The following is a 17616-nucleotide window of genomic DNA, read 5'->3' as shown; positions in this document are numbered from 1 at the left end:
CTCGGATATTCCCTTCAACCCCCTCGGATATTCCCTTCAACCCCCTCGGATATTCCCTTCAACCCCCTCGGATATTCCCTTCAACCCCCTCGGATATTCCCTTCAACCCCCTCGGATATTCCCTTCAACTCCCTCGGATATTCCCTTCAACTCCCTCGGATATTCCCTTCAACTCCCTCGGATATTCCCTTCAACTCCCTCGGATATTCCCTTCAACTCCCTCGGATATTCCCTTCAACTCCCTCGGATATTCCCTTCAACTCCCTCGGATATTCCCTTCAACTCCCTCGGATATTCCCTTCAACTCCCTCGGATATTACCCCCAACCACCTCGGATATTCCCTTCAACTCCCTCGGATATTACCCCCAACTACCTCGGATATTCCCTTCAACCCCCTCGGATATTCCCTTCAACCCCCTCGGATATTCCCTTCAACCCCCTCGGATATTCCCTTCAACCCCCTCGAATATTCCCTTCAACCCCCTCGGATATTCCCTTCAACCCCCTCGGATATTCCCTTCAACTCCCTCGGATATTCCCTTCAACTCCCTCGGATATTCCCTTCAACCCCCTCGGATATTCCCTTCAACTCCCTCGGATATTCCCTTCAACTCCCTCGGATATTCCCTTCAACTCCCTCGGATATTACCCCCAACTACCTCGGATATTCCCTTCAACTCCCTCGGATATTACCCCCAACTACCTCGGATATTCCCTTCAACTCCCTCGGATATTCCAATCAGCTAATTAACCCGCTCGGAATTTTGCTTTAACCCCAGGATTTTGAATACCATATTCATTTAAATAACCACTCCAACTTCCAAAACTCCCAACAGGAGCAACGTACTACAGAATTAAGTACAATTCTATTCAGTAAACTATCTAAACGAATTAACGATAAATTAAACTAGTGGTATTATGAAGTAAATGCCTTCTCAATATTTTATTAACTACTTTCCATTAGTTTCCCTCTAACACTGGTTTAACAACCAACAAAATGGCTTTTTCTTCAAAATAAATACATTTTCTCATTTTACAATTTAGTGGGATTAAGGAAATATTGGAGGTGTCTTTGACTACATAAAAATTTTCTAACTTCACATTTGAATTATTTCGCGAAAATTGAATTGCCGGCTGATAATATTTATAATTTGAGCCGAAATGAATTTTTCGTCATTTTTTTGTTTGCAATAATCAATCGAATTTTAGAAAATTTGTCAATTTGCTTATCTTCTATACAAAAAAAGCTATCATCAGATTTCTTACTTCTTGTTTTGCAAGCGAAAGTGGCCCCGTTTATAGTAACCTTTCGGTGAAACGTCAGATCTGATATAGTAATGTTTTTTCTATTAAATATTTCCAAGTCTTCTTTCAATGGAAAGAGAGGAAGTTGCCATTCCAAGGCTTATTTGGTTTTTTGAAAGGTTGTTGGTAGATGGAAAAAGACTAGTATTTAGTTAGATTGTCGAAATAACGTTCGATAAGGTGATTATCCTTAAACGCGTTCCCATTCATGACTAATTGAGGAATATTTTGTAACAGAAGGTATTTTTGAGCAATTTGCAAATGAACGTTTTGAGTACCATTAAAGAGTTTGAGAAGTCGACCGTTGTTTGTCTCAAAGGGAAATGCTGAAAAATTCCACAAGGGACCCCAATTTCCAACACATTCGACTAAGTGAGAAACCTGGTGTATGTTGAAGGTCATATTTTGTTTTCCGTAAAGGTTTTCATACCCAAAAAGAAAATCTTTTACGTCGCTTTGTACTAAATACAGCATATCAATAGCAATGTTTTCTGCTAGTAAGGCTTGAAAAACCTTTACTAACATGACCCAATTATGGTAATACTTTGCTGGTAAAAAGTCTTTTAAAATAACCGGCGAATAAAGAAGTGCCCAGCTCTGCCACTCGGAAGCTTTCCAATAAGCTCGCTTAGTAGGTGACCGAAGTTTCCTCGAAAACTATTTAGGCACTTTAATTTTTACTAGTTGCTGATCAATAGCAATCAGTTTTGTGCCTAAGTAAAAATCCTGGTTGCTGTTTTTCGAATCAAACCAAAGATTTGTAGTGGCTCTACTCACACCCAAGTCCAGGCAGTGCATGTAGTCCACTACTACATCTTCGTGAACATCAAAATAGTTTAGTTCAAATAACACGGTTGGACCCTTTATACCTCGTGAAATGTATCCTTCTTGCATGGAAATCTTAGCGTCTTCAAGAATACTTGCGTAGTTTCTTCTCTCAAACCCAGTATCATCTAACCGAGTATCATAAACTCGGCTGTGGCCACCACCTCTTCTAATAACTTCACCTGGGTGTAGACGCCAAGGGAATCCGTGTTCACCGTTAAATTGTGTCATGTTTAGCAACATGCATCTTGCAACAGAATCAACGGCACATGGTCCAGGATAAACTCTAGTATTTATCAGTTCCATATTTTTATTTTCCCAATTGATACTCTCGTCGGACAATTCATTCATAATTTCGATAAATGGCTTTAAAAAGGTATTGATATTGGGTTTTTTTCTCCAAACCATAGGCTCGCCATCATGGTGTTTCTACTTCTCATATTGCGCGGCAATTCATTGATTGTAAATTGAAGAGGCCAAATATTAAAGGTGGATGAGTTGAAAACTGGAACTCCATCTGTGTTCCACGAAATAGTGATGTCGTTTTTTGCTCTTTTCTTGTTTTGATAACAACGGGACTGCGTTATGTCGGAAACTTCCAATGAAATGTTAGTATATTCCAATTTTGGATATAACACTTCTAACAAAGTTTTAATTTGTTCCTTAAAATCGAAAACCAAAAAGTAGTTTCCACGTTTTGTCATTTCATCTATGGTTCATGTTGATTCGCAATAAGCACACCTAAAGCTGCCTATTCCGTTTTTGGGAACTCCTAAATAGTTGCAGCAACCGTTATTTTGACAATAAAAATGTTGGGTGACTAAATTTTTTATTTTAGAAAATTGTTTGAAAAACTTGTATTTTGATATTGGAAATGGCGTATTTTTTGGCAAATGCCAAAAAGGCAATTCTAATACGCTTGTCGTAGCTTCATTCGATGAGTGAAACCTTAAAACATGGCTCATTACTAAAAGTAAACTTTCCTTGATGGTAAGATTAGATCCTTCGTACAAAGAATTTTCCTAAAATAGTGTAAAACAAATATCAGTATTTGAAAGAAAGTTTAATGTGACTCCGTCCTTAGCTTCGACACTGTCAGGGCACGCGAACCGGGGATATGATACCGAGGTAAGAGGTAGAAAGGGGTGACGTTGCAATAAGTAAAAATTTTGCAGCACGGTTGACCATTGTTAATTATCAAACTAACAATGGCAAACCGTGCTGAAAAGTTTTTCAGTTTCACTAGAACCCTTTTCGCCGTTACTCAGCCTTTAAATCAGTATAAATCCAGGAAAGGGATAACTACTTCATACCATTTCGTCTGTTATTTGTTCCCGAGAATTTGCATTTAAATCCGAATCCATTGATTTGTTGGCTGAAGAAATCGAGGATTCAGACGACGAGGAACTGTCACTTAATTGACTAACATTGTCGCTAAGATTGTCGTCATTTTCTTCTAGCCTAATGGAGTTAGAAGCTGCACTGTAATGTTCATTAAATTTAAGTTTAGAAAATTATTTTTACCCTTTTTCTTTATCCGAATAAATTAATTCGTGAATATCAGTCTGACCCATTTCCACCTCATTTTCCGATTCAGAAGTCGATGAATTGGCGGGGGCTGCTAGATGCAGTTGTGTTTTTTTAGTATCTCTTGGTTTTTTTCTGAACCTTGTTAATGTTCTTTTAGGGATTTTGGCATTACTGGACCATAAGTAAGACTTATAATTCGACATAATTGTCTAAGGTTAGCTCAACTTTAAATATGTATTGAATCCGTTTGAAGTTTAATTTGTAAAAAATGTAAAGACCTTAAACTTGAACATATATAAGCAACTTTGTCTCCGTTGGTGTACAAACAGGGGGATTTTTTTTCTAAGAAAATGAACTCAAAACTGGCTTAAGGGGACTGTAAAGAGGTCGGCGGACCCTTGAATTTTTTTTAAAATAAACTCACCCGACCCATCCTCCCCTCTCTTGTGATTGGTTGAGTGCCGCCCTGCTTCGGCGTTTCCCAAGTTCTGACCCTCGAGAGTCTGAGAACCCCGCTGCGTTTGCTAGAAGGAAAGACTCGTTTTGCTCACCCCCGGGGATTGTGACGTCAATAACGAAGTTTTCAAAAAAAAAATTCCAACGGTCCACCGACTTCTTTAGAGACCCTTTAAGGCCCTTCAAGGCGACCCCCCTTTTACAATGCATTCCATTCCATTCTTGAATCTCTAAAGCAGTAAAGGGAGGATGAAAAGGAAAATCAAATGATTTTTATCGATTTTCTACGATTTTAACGAGGAGTGAATCACTCTTTCGGAAAGTGTCCCCGGAATACGTAATACGCGATATTACACTTGGTAATACAATGCTATTTACTCGCAAAAATTTCCATATTACATCATAATACAGAGTAAAGTGTACACCGGAATACATGAGTGACTCGCCCCTCCGATTTTAAAAAACATAATAGATTGAGATTTCACCGGCAAACTATCTTTATGAAATTTTCATGGAAATACTTAGAAGTATATAAAACCTAATTATGATTAGAGCCCAGCTCTATATTATCTCATAGCAAGATAGACCTAGAGAAGATACTCCACACTGATTCGAGGGGCGAGTCACTCGTGTATTCCGGTGTACACTTTACGATGTAATATGGAATTTTTTGCGAGTAAATAGATTTGTATTACCAAGTGTAATATCGCGTATTACGTATTCCGGGGACACTTTCCGAAAGAGTGATTCACCCCTCGCACTGAATGGATGTAAATGTGTACTGGCCATCGTTTAAAATATTTCTAAGTTATCAGTTTGTTTTATTTTCATTCATTGTCACGATTAACGAGTTATATGTTTAAATCGCGTGAAAAATATAAGAGAAATTGCGTAATCGACTAATGACTCGACTCTCCATACACTTCAATTTACCTTGCAATGGACAAATCTTGAAAAACAAACTTAATTTTGGGTGTAATGTGATAATTAGATAAAATGCTACCTTTTTATAGAGTTATTATAATGCAGATTGAAGTGTACGAAAAATCAAGTAATAAGTGGTGTTACAATTACACAATTACAAAGGTAGATTTTCACTAAAGGGGCTTGAGAAAGTTTTTACCCTCCGTCTTAGCTTTAACTTCACTGCAGTGTTGTCAGATCTTTTGGAAGTCAAATCTCTCAAGAACTGAATTAAACTGGAACTGCTAGCCTTTCCCTCTTGATTACAGTTGGTTTCCAGTTGGTCTGGCAACAGTGAAAACAATGCATACGAAATTTCTAATGTTGTTAACTATAATAAGAACTGCTACTTCATGGAGTAAATTTTATATGTTTATTTAAAATTTAAAATTTTGGGAGCTTTCGGACCGCGGTCCTTCCTCAGCCAATTTTTAAAATGAACTAAATTAATTTAATTTTACAAGTAACCAATTTTAATTTTTTTACATAGATTGAAGGTGACATTGCCCCCTTTTTTATATATCGTTATTTATATCATTTTTTATTTAAGTTAAAACCTCCCCACCCGCTTATGTTTACTGAACCTTGATCTAAGTTTAAATTTCCTCTATCTTTAATTCTGAGAGAGCGGTAGCTCTCTTAGATAAGACTTCATACTGCCCTTAATGTATAAGGGTGGTTTTTTGATTGGATGTAACTTTTTTTGTATTAAGTTTACAGTTTTGAAAAAAATCCACAGAACTACAGTTCGGGCCCTAAATATGTGGTTAAAATTTCAAAAAGATCCATCCATTAGTTTTCTTATAAAAAATAAAGTTGCTAAGGGTGGTTTTCATTTCCATAAAATTCATCACACCTTTTTATGAAAAACAGGAATTTTTCCCATAGAAATAATATGGGAAATTTTTGAAAAAAAAACCGTCCGGTTAATCCGATGTTAGAAAATCTATACGTTTGTTAGTTTTGGGAACGGTCTTAAATGAAAGGTAGAACATTTCTCAGTCCTCTAAGCGATTTTCATGGAAAATAATTAAGTTTAAGTATTAATTTTGATAACATTTAGAACATAACTCGATTTGCGATTTTATATCATGGATACGCTAATTTACTACAAAATATCAGCGCGACCAAAATTGGCGTATTTTAACGTTTAGTTGCCTCATAATAATTTGAGAGTTTCTTCATAATGCTTTTTGGATGAAATGGCCTATAGAGAGCGGGATAAGACGGCTTTAATAATGCCGCGCAGCCGCCGTGACGTTGAAACAGCGATAGCTTAAGTCGGCGACGCCATCAAAGACTCGAGTCTAAATCGTCGCCTTAAATAGCGTTTATAAACTTTGTGAAGCTTTGGGATAGTAATTTGGTCTAATTTTAGTATTTTTAGTTGCTAAAACTTAATATTATTTAAATATTAAACGCTTAAGGTAAGAATTATCATTAAATTTGAACATTATTGTAAATTAATCTATTTCATTTCACTAAGCCTTGGTCAAAACAATTTCAGTTAGTAGCAAGCACGGTGCTTATTATTACCCAGGTTTCCTTATATCCTCTGTTCTTAACTTCGAAGTCGTAATTATGCTATGATTTTATGCATCAATTAAAGTAAATAATTTCTTAGAATGCTAAAAGTATTTTTCTTTTATTTCAACATAAAATACTTGCATCAGTTTGGGGGAGAAAATGACCGTTAGCGTTAACATAGTTTTCTGAACATCGAATAATGGGATGTTGAAATCAGTATTTAATGCCCAACATTTGTTATTAGGTAAAAATTGAATTATAATTAAATTGTTTGCGTGTCCAGTCACTGTTTATAACTCAGTTTCAAAAAAACCAATGTTCCTAATGTTGTAAAATTATTGATTTCCATGAAAAACTGTTTATTTTGCCAAGGTTAGCGGGGAAATAAACTCCTCCATTACAGGACCATCTAGTGCCGTCGGCTTAAATTAACCCTAACAGATATTTTGCTTTGATATGTGTGTGGAAATTAATTATGTGGACAAAATTGTTACCGCAAATTTATAAATAAATTGGCAATTTTTAATAGATATTATTAATATTAGACAACAGTAACTGAAAGACTCCATTCATTCATGACATGATTCATTGTCAGTATACATGTTTGTTCATTATTTTCAGTATAAATGATTCATTTATGTCAGTGTAAATAATTCGTTTATGTCAGTGTAAATAATTCGTTTATGTCAGTGTAAATAAATTATTAATTTATTCTGAAATTATTGGGAAAAAATGTTTTTTAGATGCAAATGTACGTTACCTGACCTTACCAAAAATCTCATTTCAACACAACTGTAACCGTATAGAATGAATCATTTAATAATATTCTCATTTCGAATTATTTAAATTTAAAGGGCTGTATTAACTTTTATGGGAAAAACCGTTGTGGTTTATTGGACTTCTAACATGCTTTCCAAATTTTCGATATACAAACATAGCATTGCTTGTTTGAGGTTGCGTTTTTTAAAGACGTTTATAACACTATTTTGCTTAATTAAATGGTATTAATTTTGGTTTATGTCAAATAAGTACCAAAGCTAAGTCGCATAGAAGTAATAAACATTAAGTTAGCAATCAACCGTAGAGTTCTACTCACAAGGGTTTGTTGCAAGTTTGATGAACTCAGTGCTACCACCCGGGATCAAACCAAATAAATTAATTTTATTTTAGATAGAATTTTAACATTTTAAATAGAATTTTAACAGTACTTAAAAACACATTAAATCTTGAAAATCCCCCCCCTTGTATGAATTAAAAAATTGGCATGCAGATAGACAAGATTTAAATGATAAATAAAAAGTGATATATGGATTTTAATGATTTTCGCAAAATATTTTATTTATTATTTTTAGGGAATGAAATAATTGATTTTTGCAAAATGAAATTATGATTTTTAAAAAATGAAATATTTATTATTTTTAGGTAATGAAGTTATGATTTTAAAAAAGAAAATAATGATTTTTACAAAAAAATTATTTATGTTACTTACATAAAAAAAGAAAAAATCTACATATAAAACGAGAAAAGATAATTGTGATGATGCTATATGAAACAAGATGACAAAATTATACTCTAATAAGAATGCTATTGGAACACAGGAAATTAATTTAACTATACAATACCGGCAGAAAAGCAAGTAACAAATACATAATGAGGCTACTAATCTATAACCCACCAATTTAACTTGGAAACTACAAGCATGGAGGCTACCATTAACACAGGGAGACCAAGCCACCTAGAGTGTCAAATCGTCTGTTATTTTACACTCTAAGTTGCGTGGTCTCCTTGTGCAAAGGGTATGAATCCTCCTTGCGTGTAAACTATGTATACTTTGCTCATATTTATAGGGCGCCAATGTAAGTTCCTTATGCTTAAGGAACTATAGATAGTTTTCACACATGGAGGATTCATTCCATTTACACCAGGAAGCCAGGCTACCTGGAGGACAAAAGCAGACAGGTTTTTGTCCTCCAGGTGGCCCGGCCTCCTGTAGTAAATGGTTTGAATTCTCCATGTGTGAAAACTATCTATATTTCGTCATTAATTATATTTGTTCCCAAATTTTACCATGTTATATGATATTCATGTCTAACACATTAAAACTGTTAACATTTTTTCCTGTGCCCCGGGTTTAATATAATTCATCACATTTTTGTAATAACTTTAATTATTTATCTTACTTACAAAATAAAAATTAAACTGTCACTGGCGCATCCTTTTTATCGTCATCGATTTCGATATCGATGACGACATCTTGTGGGGGCTTTGATTCAAAAAACTGGACAAAAAAAGCGGTTTTTATCCGGTCGTTTATGATAAATGTTGAAAAATGCGATACTCAAACGTAAACTCAAAGACGAAATTTTAGTACCGAGTGGTTAGTACCAATAGGTGTTAAGTAATGCCGTTTTCCATTGGCATTCTAGAATAGGCCAATGAAAATTACTCGATAGATGGAGTAATTTTCTTGGAGTGAGAACGAAAGTTCCATTAAAATTGCATTATACGCATCTATGTCTCCTTTGATATTGCTCCATGGTGGTAGATTGTTAGCAGCCAACCGTAGCTAAATAACATTAAGCGACGAAAATGGAAAACTTTTAATTCTGTGGATTAAAAAAAACCGATTCGGTTTTCGGTTTTCATTTTAAAAAACCGGTGCTCCGGGATTGAAAAAACCGCTTTTCGGTAAAACCGGGCGGTAACCCCACAACACAGACCCTAAAAGTTCAGATGGAAGGAAAATTTTACTCTCGTGTCTTTCCGTCTCTTTTACATAGAAGTGGTGTATTGTCCGAAAATGATTGAAGCCCGGGGTAATTAAGGGAACGTTTACCAGTTTCAAATGTGTTGCAGATACTTTAGACGGCGCGAAAGTATAATTTATTTGACACCTAATTTGGTAGCACAAAATACCTTTAAAAGTATGTTTTCGAACCTTTGTGAGTGTTAACAGGTACACCTTTCGGTAATAAGGAGTATCTTTCAAAATTTTAAAAAGTTTTATTCTGACCATTACGGGATCACAAAATGCCTTCTTTAAGAGGTTTTTCAGAGTACCTTTACACAACGGTATTTTGTAGTACCTGGGGATGCATCGAAAAATACCTTTAAAGGTACTAGACAGTACGGTGGTTTTTACAGTGTAGGCTTGTGCGAGTGCACGGCTTCGAGGCTTAAATCCGAAATTTTGAAGGCTCGAAGGCGATATCAAGCCTAAAAAAGGCTCTGCCTGGGCTCGATTAAGACACGAATTCAAATTTCATTCTCTTTCGAGTGCTCGTAGAGATCATTTAAAAGGAAATCCCGCAAACCAATAGGCAATTTTAAAAATGACGTCATGCCAGAAACCAGGAGGAGAAAAATATCTTCCGTCTCTGCTTTTCCCTCGGGCTACGCCTTTTGTATAGGGGACTTTTTAAACCTGGATTTTTGGTCAGCGGGTTTTTTGGGCATTATTTTGCTCTACCCATGTAGTTTATTTAATTTTGAGAAGGAATGGGGACAAGTATAGACATTTTAAGGCTTGTTAATTAGGCCTACTCGAATAAATAGTTTTGACAAGTGTAAATGTTCGAATCCGGAATTTTTAAGGTTCAGACTCGGCTCGAAAGCCAGAAATGAAGGCTCGCACACCCCTTGTTTTAATCAGTGTTTCATAAAATTATTACAAGGAAATAGAATAAGATATTTTGGAAATAGAATAAGGTCTTATAGACCGTCAGCTTGACAATAGTAAATCACGTCTAACCATTATTACCTCTCCGAGTGACGTATGTCACGGAGAGGTATTACACCGGCCGTGTCTGTCTGTCTGTGTGTCTGTCTGTCAGACCCCACGTGACCGCGTTCGCAGTTTACAAATCGGAGCAAACAAATACCCGACTTCCGGAACGCGTTCGCGGTTCACGGAAATTTGGCCATTCATCTACCAGCACGTCTTTACTAACTGGCTCCTAAGGACCACAATCTGCTAGTCTTTGTACATCCCACATGGACAGTAGCCTGTACTTGCTGGCTCGTAAGCACCACCATCTTCTGTTCTTCGTCAATCCCACATTGACACCAGCTTCTATGCACCACCATCTTCTTTTCTTCGTCAATCCCACATTGACAACAGCTTCTATGCACCACCATCTTCTGGTCTTTGTCCATTCCGGCTTCTTCTCCATCGTTATCGTTTGGTGTTAAGAAACGTCTAACCTCCCCATGGCAGGGCTTCCACCATGGGCTCACGCGAATGCGTTTTTAGTAGTATAGGGCCCCACTTGGTACCACGGTAGAGGTATAAATTAGGAGCGTGGGAACTAAAATTAGCATATTTCAATGGTATGAACTGTTCGCCGCTGCGGGGAATCTTCGCGAGTTCCTTCCCCCATGAGACTCACCCCCGCGGGGGCGTTAACCCCACGCGCGCCGCGAGTTCTTTCCCCCACTTTAACTCCGCGCGCGGCGCTAGTTTCGTACTATTCAATTCCAGGAAAAATTCTATTGTTAAATTCTTACTATTTACCGAGATTTTACACTGAGACTATCCCTTTCGTATTTTATACTGAGACTATCCCTTTAGTTTTTTATCCTGAGACTGTCCTTTTAAAGAATTAAGAGGAGGAGCTCACTTTGAAGATAAGTGCATCGCCTTCCTGGCCACCCATTGCCACCCCTTTTCGGGCTCATCTTTTTTCTTTTTTCTTTTTGTAGTAGCGTCTCCCAATCGGTGGTTGGAAAATTTAAACCAAATTCAATTAACGCCCACAGGAGGCTCTTCGCGGGTATATTTTCGAAGGACGGAGTGTTTTTAAATTTACTATTTGGTGGGTTCTGTGACTATAGAACTTCTAGAAACTGGACAAAGCACGCAAGGGAGGCAATCAAGGAAGCGAAAAATAAAGGCAGTGGTATAAAAGAGAGATTAAAAGTTATTGCTAATAAGTTTATTCATTGTGAAGAAATTAGCGCCCAAGAATGCTGTTACATACTACTTTCCATTACAATTTGCCGGAGCAGTCGTGCTCATATTTTCATAAACACTTCACCCCTGAAGAAAGGGTACACATTTTGAAAAGACCATCTGAATTGGAATTATTGCCTGATGATAGTACTAACGTTTTTTCCGATGGAATCATCGAGCACTACATTGTGAGACCCGATGAACTGGAAAATCTCAGTCTAGCCGCTTTCGCCTCATGGTATGAGTTTTCCCGAACCAAACGCAATAGGAGAACCCAAAATTTGAACGAAGATGAAGACCAAGAAATTGAAACGACTAATGTGGAAACGTCTCTTGAGCTGAAAGATTCTTCAGGATACGTCAGGAAAAGGATGCAGGCTAAAGTAATCAGATTCAAAAAGTACAGTATGGTGAAAGATCTCAAAAACTACTGTCGAGTGGAAATTATGTTATTTTTACCTTGGCGTTGTGAGGAAACCGAATTGCTAGAAGCTAACGTAGAAGAAATTTACGAAGCCCATAAGCAGGAAATATCTGAAGCTAGAAGGGAATTTATAAGTGAAGTTGATGATTTGGATCTGGACCAAATGATTCAAGAAGTAAGAGAAAACCAACACTCAAATGACGTTCAAAATATTCAACCTATGATTGAACATCAAAACGAGCGTGATAGAAGTTTCACATTGGATGACCCGCAATCTTTTGTCAACTCTCTTCAAGAAGCCGTTTGTGACGTAACTTCTGATATTCAACAGTCTAGCGCTGCCGACTTCACTCCAACAATTACTCTTGTCAACAATGAAGAATATTACAGCATGCTTCGAAAACTAAATTTAAAGCAGCGAGAAATTTTCTACTACGTACTTAATCATTTCAAAACATCTCAAGAAAAACCTCTGAGGATTTTGATAACAGGCGGTGCTGGTGTTGGGAAAAGTCTCTTGATTCAAGCCATTTTTGAAGCCGTATCCAGGCATGAAAAGAATAAACCCGGTGCCGATCCATCACGATTATCTGTTCTAAGAACGTCATTCACCGGGAAAGCGGCTTTTAATATTGATGGTGTCACTCTTCACTCTGCATTTAACTTGCCAACAAATCAATTTTCTGGCAAGATGAATCCTTTGGACAACGACACTTTGAACAGAAAAAGATGTTCACTTTTAGGCCTGAAACTTCTGATAATAGATGAGATATCTATGTGTGGAGCCAAAATCTTCAATTATATTAATGTAAGAGCCCAACAAATCTTCGGATCTCCAAAGCATTTTGGTGGTATTTCAGTTGTTCTCGTGGGAGAATTCAACCAGTTACCCCCTGTTGGGGATAATTACACATTTATGCCCTTAAAAGAAAAAAACAACCCCTATGCGGCCCTAATTGGAAGTCCACTGTGGGAAGAATAAGTTGTATGAGCTTGACGAAATTATGAGACAGAAAGATGACAAAATATTCGCTATGGCTTTAAATCGAATGTCCATGGGAGAGATGACACCCGCCGACGTTGACTTGTTTCGAAGCCTGGAAACATCTATTTCAAGGCCTCTACCTCTGGAATCCCTTCATTTGTTTGCAACAAATGATGAAGTAAATGCATTCAATGAATCAAAGTTATGTTCACGGAATGCTGAAAAGATATGCTCTGTCGCATTTGACTCGGCTACGGGTGACGCTAGCAATGAAATCAAAACAAGAATTCTTGAAGCCGTAAAAACCTTGAAAACCCAAGAAACCAGCAGTTTACCAAGAGAATTAACCCTAATGGTTGGTATCAGGTACATGATTACCAATAATTTGAACACCGCCGATGGTCTAGTAAATGGTGCAACTGGAAGGTTAAGAAAAATACAGTATGGTCAAAATCAAAATGGTGAACAAGTCCCCGTTCGAGTTTGGATTGAATTTAATGATAACAAGACTGGAAAAGAGACTAGAGCCCAGTCTCAAGGATTAATGATAGCCAATAATATTAATGAATTATGGACGCCTGTTGAGAAGGTTGTCAGAAGTTTCACTAGACGTTCAGGACAAAAGAACATCTACGTTTCAAGAAAGCAATATCCTCTAGTAATTGCCGAAGCTATTACTGTACACAAGAGCAGTAGTAGGGACTACCCAAATACGCATGGATCCAAGATGGCCGCCCCATCCACCAGACTCAGACCAAACTTCCAACCAAAAATTGTGTTATTTAATAACAAAATCTTACCTGCCTTCCACCCTGCTAAGACTATTCAGAGGGGTTTTACCCATTTTTCCCCAAACAAGCCCGGCTTAACGCTCGGAGGGTGTAGTTCTTTTTGCAAGAGCCCCGTTTAAATTTAAGACCACAGATTACGTTATTGTATGAGAAAATCTTACCTGACATACCCTGCCTTCCACCGTGCTATTAAGGGGGTTTTCTTAATGAAAACAAAAACAAGCTATATTCAACCTTGACGTCATCCCCCAATCTTACTCTCCCTGCTAGGGTGCTAGTAATGGGCGGTACCTCTTTAATAAACCCAAACCAGCCCGGACTTTAAAACAGCTTACCTTCAGTCCTACCTTCCAGCGTGCTATTAAGGGGAAATAACCTATTTAATAACCCCCCAAACAAGCTCGGACTACCAGCCCTACTGGTAGAGGGTGCTTTCAACCGGGGCATCCATAGCGTCATCCTTCCAACTTAAACTAATATGAAATTATTGGCGCCATATTTAAAAAACTTCTCTCTAGCCCCGCCTTCTAGCGGACTATTTTAGTAACCATTAATAGCTGTGACCCGTTCAATGGTCATGAACAAGTTCGAACCAGCCCTACTAGTAAAGGGTACCAAATTTAAAAAACTTACAACCAGCCCCTCCTTCTAGCGGATTATTTTAGTAACTAATAAGGTAATTTACCCATAGAATCAATTAAAAACAAGTCCGGTCCAGTCCCAGTCGTAGAGGGTGCTTTCAACCTGGGTGACTATGACGTCATCCTCCAGACTCAGACTCAAACCAAAACTAAAATATATTAATTATATAATTATATGAGTCATGCCTTCTAGCGGGCTATTTTAGTAACTATTAAGAAAATTTACCCATTGAACAAATCAAAACTAGCCCGTATCAGTCTAGGCTTATTGATGTAGAGGTTGTAGCCCAAGAAAAAAACCCGAAACAAGTTCAATCCCTGCCTTTCACCCTGTTATTTTATGCCTTAAACTGTACTTTAAATAGATGTCACCCATTGAAGGGTTTCCGAACTAGTCAAAACAAGCCCAAACATGTCTGGGCCAACCAAGTTTCGTCCAAGTATAGATTTACCCCCTTTGATTGGACTAAAAATGGGTGGATTACTTATGTAACTGCTACCGTTTGATTACTTACCCATGTAGATGTTCCAAGGATGATGTTTTAACTAGGGTGTCCTCGTTTCCTTAGCGAAAATAAACGCTGTCAGTGGTTAGTTGACGAACAGTAAGGTTTTCTCATGCGGTAAACGAAAAGGTAGCGGGTTCGAATCCCGGTGGACAAATAAACAAGCGCGGATTAACCTGGATTTGTATACAGGGTGTTACTGTTGTACGTAGATTGGACTATTTACCCTGACTACGCCATTAATACGGGTAACCAATTTAACTACGTTTGCCTTAACTCGAACACGTACGGGTGACTCCCATAATCCCCCTGGACATAATCCCCCCAAAAAATTCCCCCGTCCAAATGCGCATAAGACAAAATCCCCCCAAACTGGAGACAAAATCCCCCGCTTGAAATCCCCACCTTGGAGACGAACCCTTCAGGGGTCATTCCTATTTTAGAGGTCGTTTTCCACAGTGGAAATATTTTTAGTAGGATAGTAGTAAAAATAGTAGTATTCCCCCTACGAGGAAAAGCGGAACCAATGATGGAGAAAATAGTATGAATTGCCGACTACTCATAAATTTTCGCCTTTTCCAAAATATTGCTCACTAACCATAAATTTCCGCCTTTTCCAAAATATCGCTGACTAACCATAAATTTCCGCCTTTTCCAAAATATCGCTGACTAACCATAAATTTCCGTCTTTTCCAAAATATCGCTGACTAATTATAAATTTCCGCCTTTTCCAAAATATCGCTGACTAACCCTAAATTTCAGCCTTTTCCAAAATATCGCTGACTAACCATAAATTTCCCCCTTTTCCAAAATACTGCTGATAACCATAAATTTCCGCCTTTTCCAAAATATTGCCGACTAACCATAAATTTTCGCCTTTTCCAAAATATAGCTGACTAACCATAAATTTTCGCCTTTTCCAAAATATAGCTGACTAACCCTAAATTTCAGCCTTTTCCAAAATATCTCTGACTAACCATAAATTTCCCCCTTTTCCAAAATACTGCTGATAACCATAAATTTCCGCCTTTTCCAAAATATTGCCGACTAACCATAAATTTTCGCCTTTTCCAAAATATCTCAGACTAACCATAAATTTCCCCCTTTTCCAAAATACTGCTGATAACCATAAATTTCCGCCTTTTCCAAAATATTGCCGACTAACCATAAATTTTCGCCTTTTCCAAAATATAGCTGACTAACCATAAATTTCCGCCTTTTCCAAAATATCGCTGACTAACCATAAATTTCCGCCTTTTCCAAAATATCGCTGACTAACCATAAATTTCCGCCTTTTCCAAAATATCGCTGACTAACCATAAATTTCCTCCTTTTCCAAAATATCGCTGACTAACCATAAATTTCCGCCTTTTCCAAAATACTGCTGATAACCATAAATTTTCGCCTTTTCCAAAATATAGCTGACTAACCATAAATTTCCGCCTTTTCCAAAATATCGCTGACTAACCATAAATTTCCGCCTTTTCCAAAATATCGCTGACTAACCATAAATTTCCGCCTTTTCCAAAATTTCGCTGACTAACCATAAATTTCCTCCTTTTCCAAAATATCGCTGACTAACCATAAATTTCCGCCTTTTCCAAAATACTGCTGATAACCATAAATTTCCGCCTTTTCCAAAATATTGCTGACTAACCATAAATTTCTGCCTTTTCCAAAATATCGCTGACTAACCATAAATTTGCGCCTTTTCCAAAATATTTTTGACTAACCCTAAATTTCCGCCTTTTCCAAAATATTTTTGACTAACCATAAATTTCCCCCTTTTCCAAAATATTGCTGACTAACCATAAATTTCCGCCTTTTCCAAAATATCGCTGACTAACCATAAATTTCCGCCTTTTCCAAAATATTGCTGACTAACCATAAAATGCCGCCTTTTCCAAAATATTGGAATTTTGGAAATAAGTTAAAACAAAATCAGTAGTTTACTTCTTTTGGTTTAGGAACATTGTTTCCAATACCTTTCACTCTTGTGAATTATACTTTTGCATTATTATTAAAGATAATCTTTGGATTTGGGCTTCCGTTTACCTTTACTTCTAAATGCCTATTATCTGGGGGATTTTCAATAAAATGATCCTTTCGGTAGGATTTTGTTGAACAGTTTTCCTTTTGGGGGATTTTGTCCTGGACGTTTTCTCTGGGGGGGATTTTGTACAAACACGTCTAAAATCGGGGGGAAAAAGTTTTGGCAAATCCAAAATAGGGGGATTTTGTCCGGGGGGATTATGTCCAGGGGGATTATGTACGAGACCCGAACACGTACAGACCGTCGCTGTTTAAATTTTCCCGCCAGCAATTTAGTGCCTTTTATTATTCGCCGGCAAAAAAAAACTTGATTTTGAGACAAATCAACTTTGTTTCCTTCTAATTCAAAAGTTAATGAAAAAACAGACACACATTTTAAAAAACAAAAGATATTTACTCTTACGTCTTGTACACAAATTTAATACAAAATAAACAAATGAGTAGCCAAACAAAGGCGTTATTCTTAAAGTATCCATATATTTATTCCAAAGAATTCATTTCTAAATACCTAAATTTTCCATTTAGCCGTTAAGAGAGAGAGAAATTTGGATTTGCGCGAGTTTTATTCGTCTCAATATAGCCAGGGGGCAAAAAAAAGAGATTCTAAAAAAAAGAAGGTCATTCTTCCCGGCTTCAGTAAGAGATATTTCCGAAAGCGT

This window comes from Phalangium opilio, unplaced genomic scaffold, assembly GCF_054372755.1.
Source record: "Phalangium opilio isolate 3A_F unplaced genomic scaffold, DU_Popi_V2 ptg000043l_1, whole genome shotgun sequence".
Taxonomy (NCBI): domain Eukaryota; kingdom Metazoa; phylum Arthropoda; class Arachnida; order Opiliones; family Phalangiidae; genus Phalangium; species Phalangium opilio.
Note: the sequence above shows the minus strand (reverse complement) of the source record.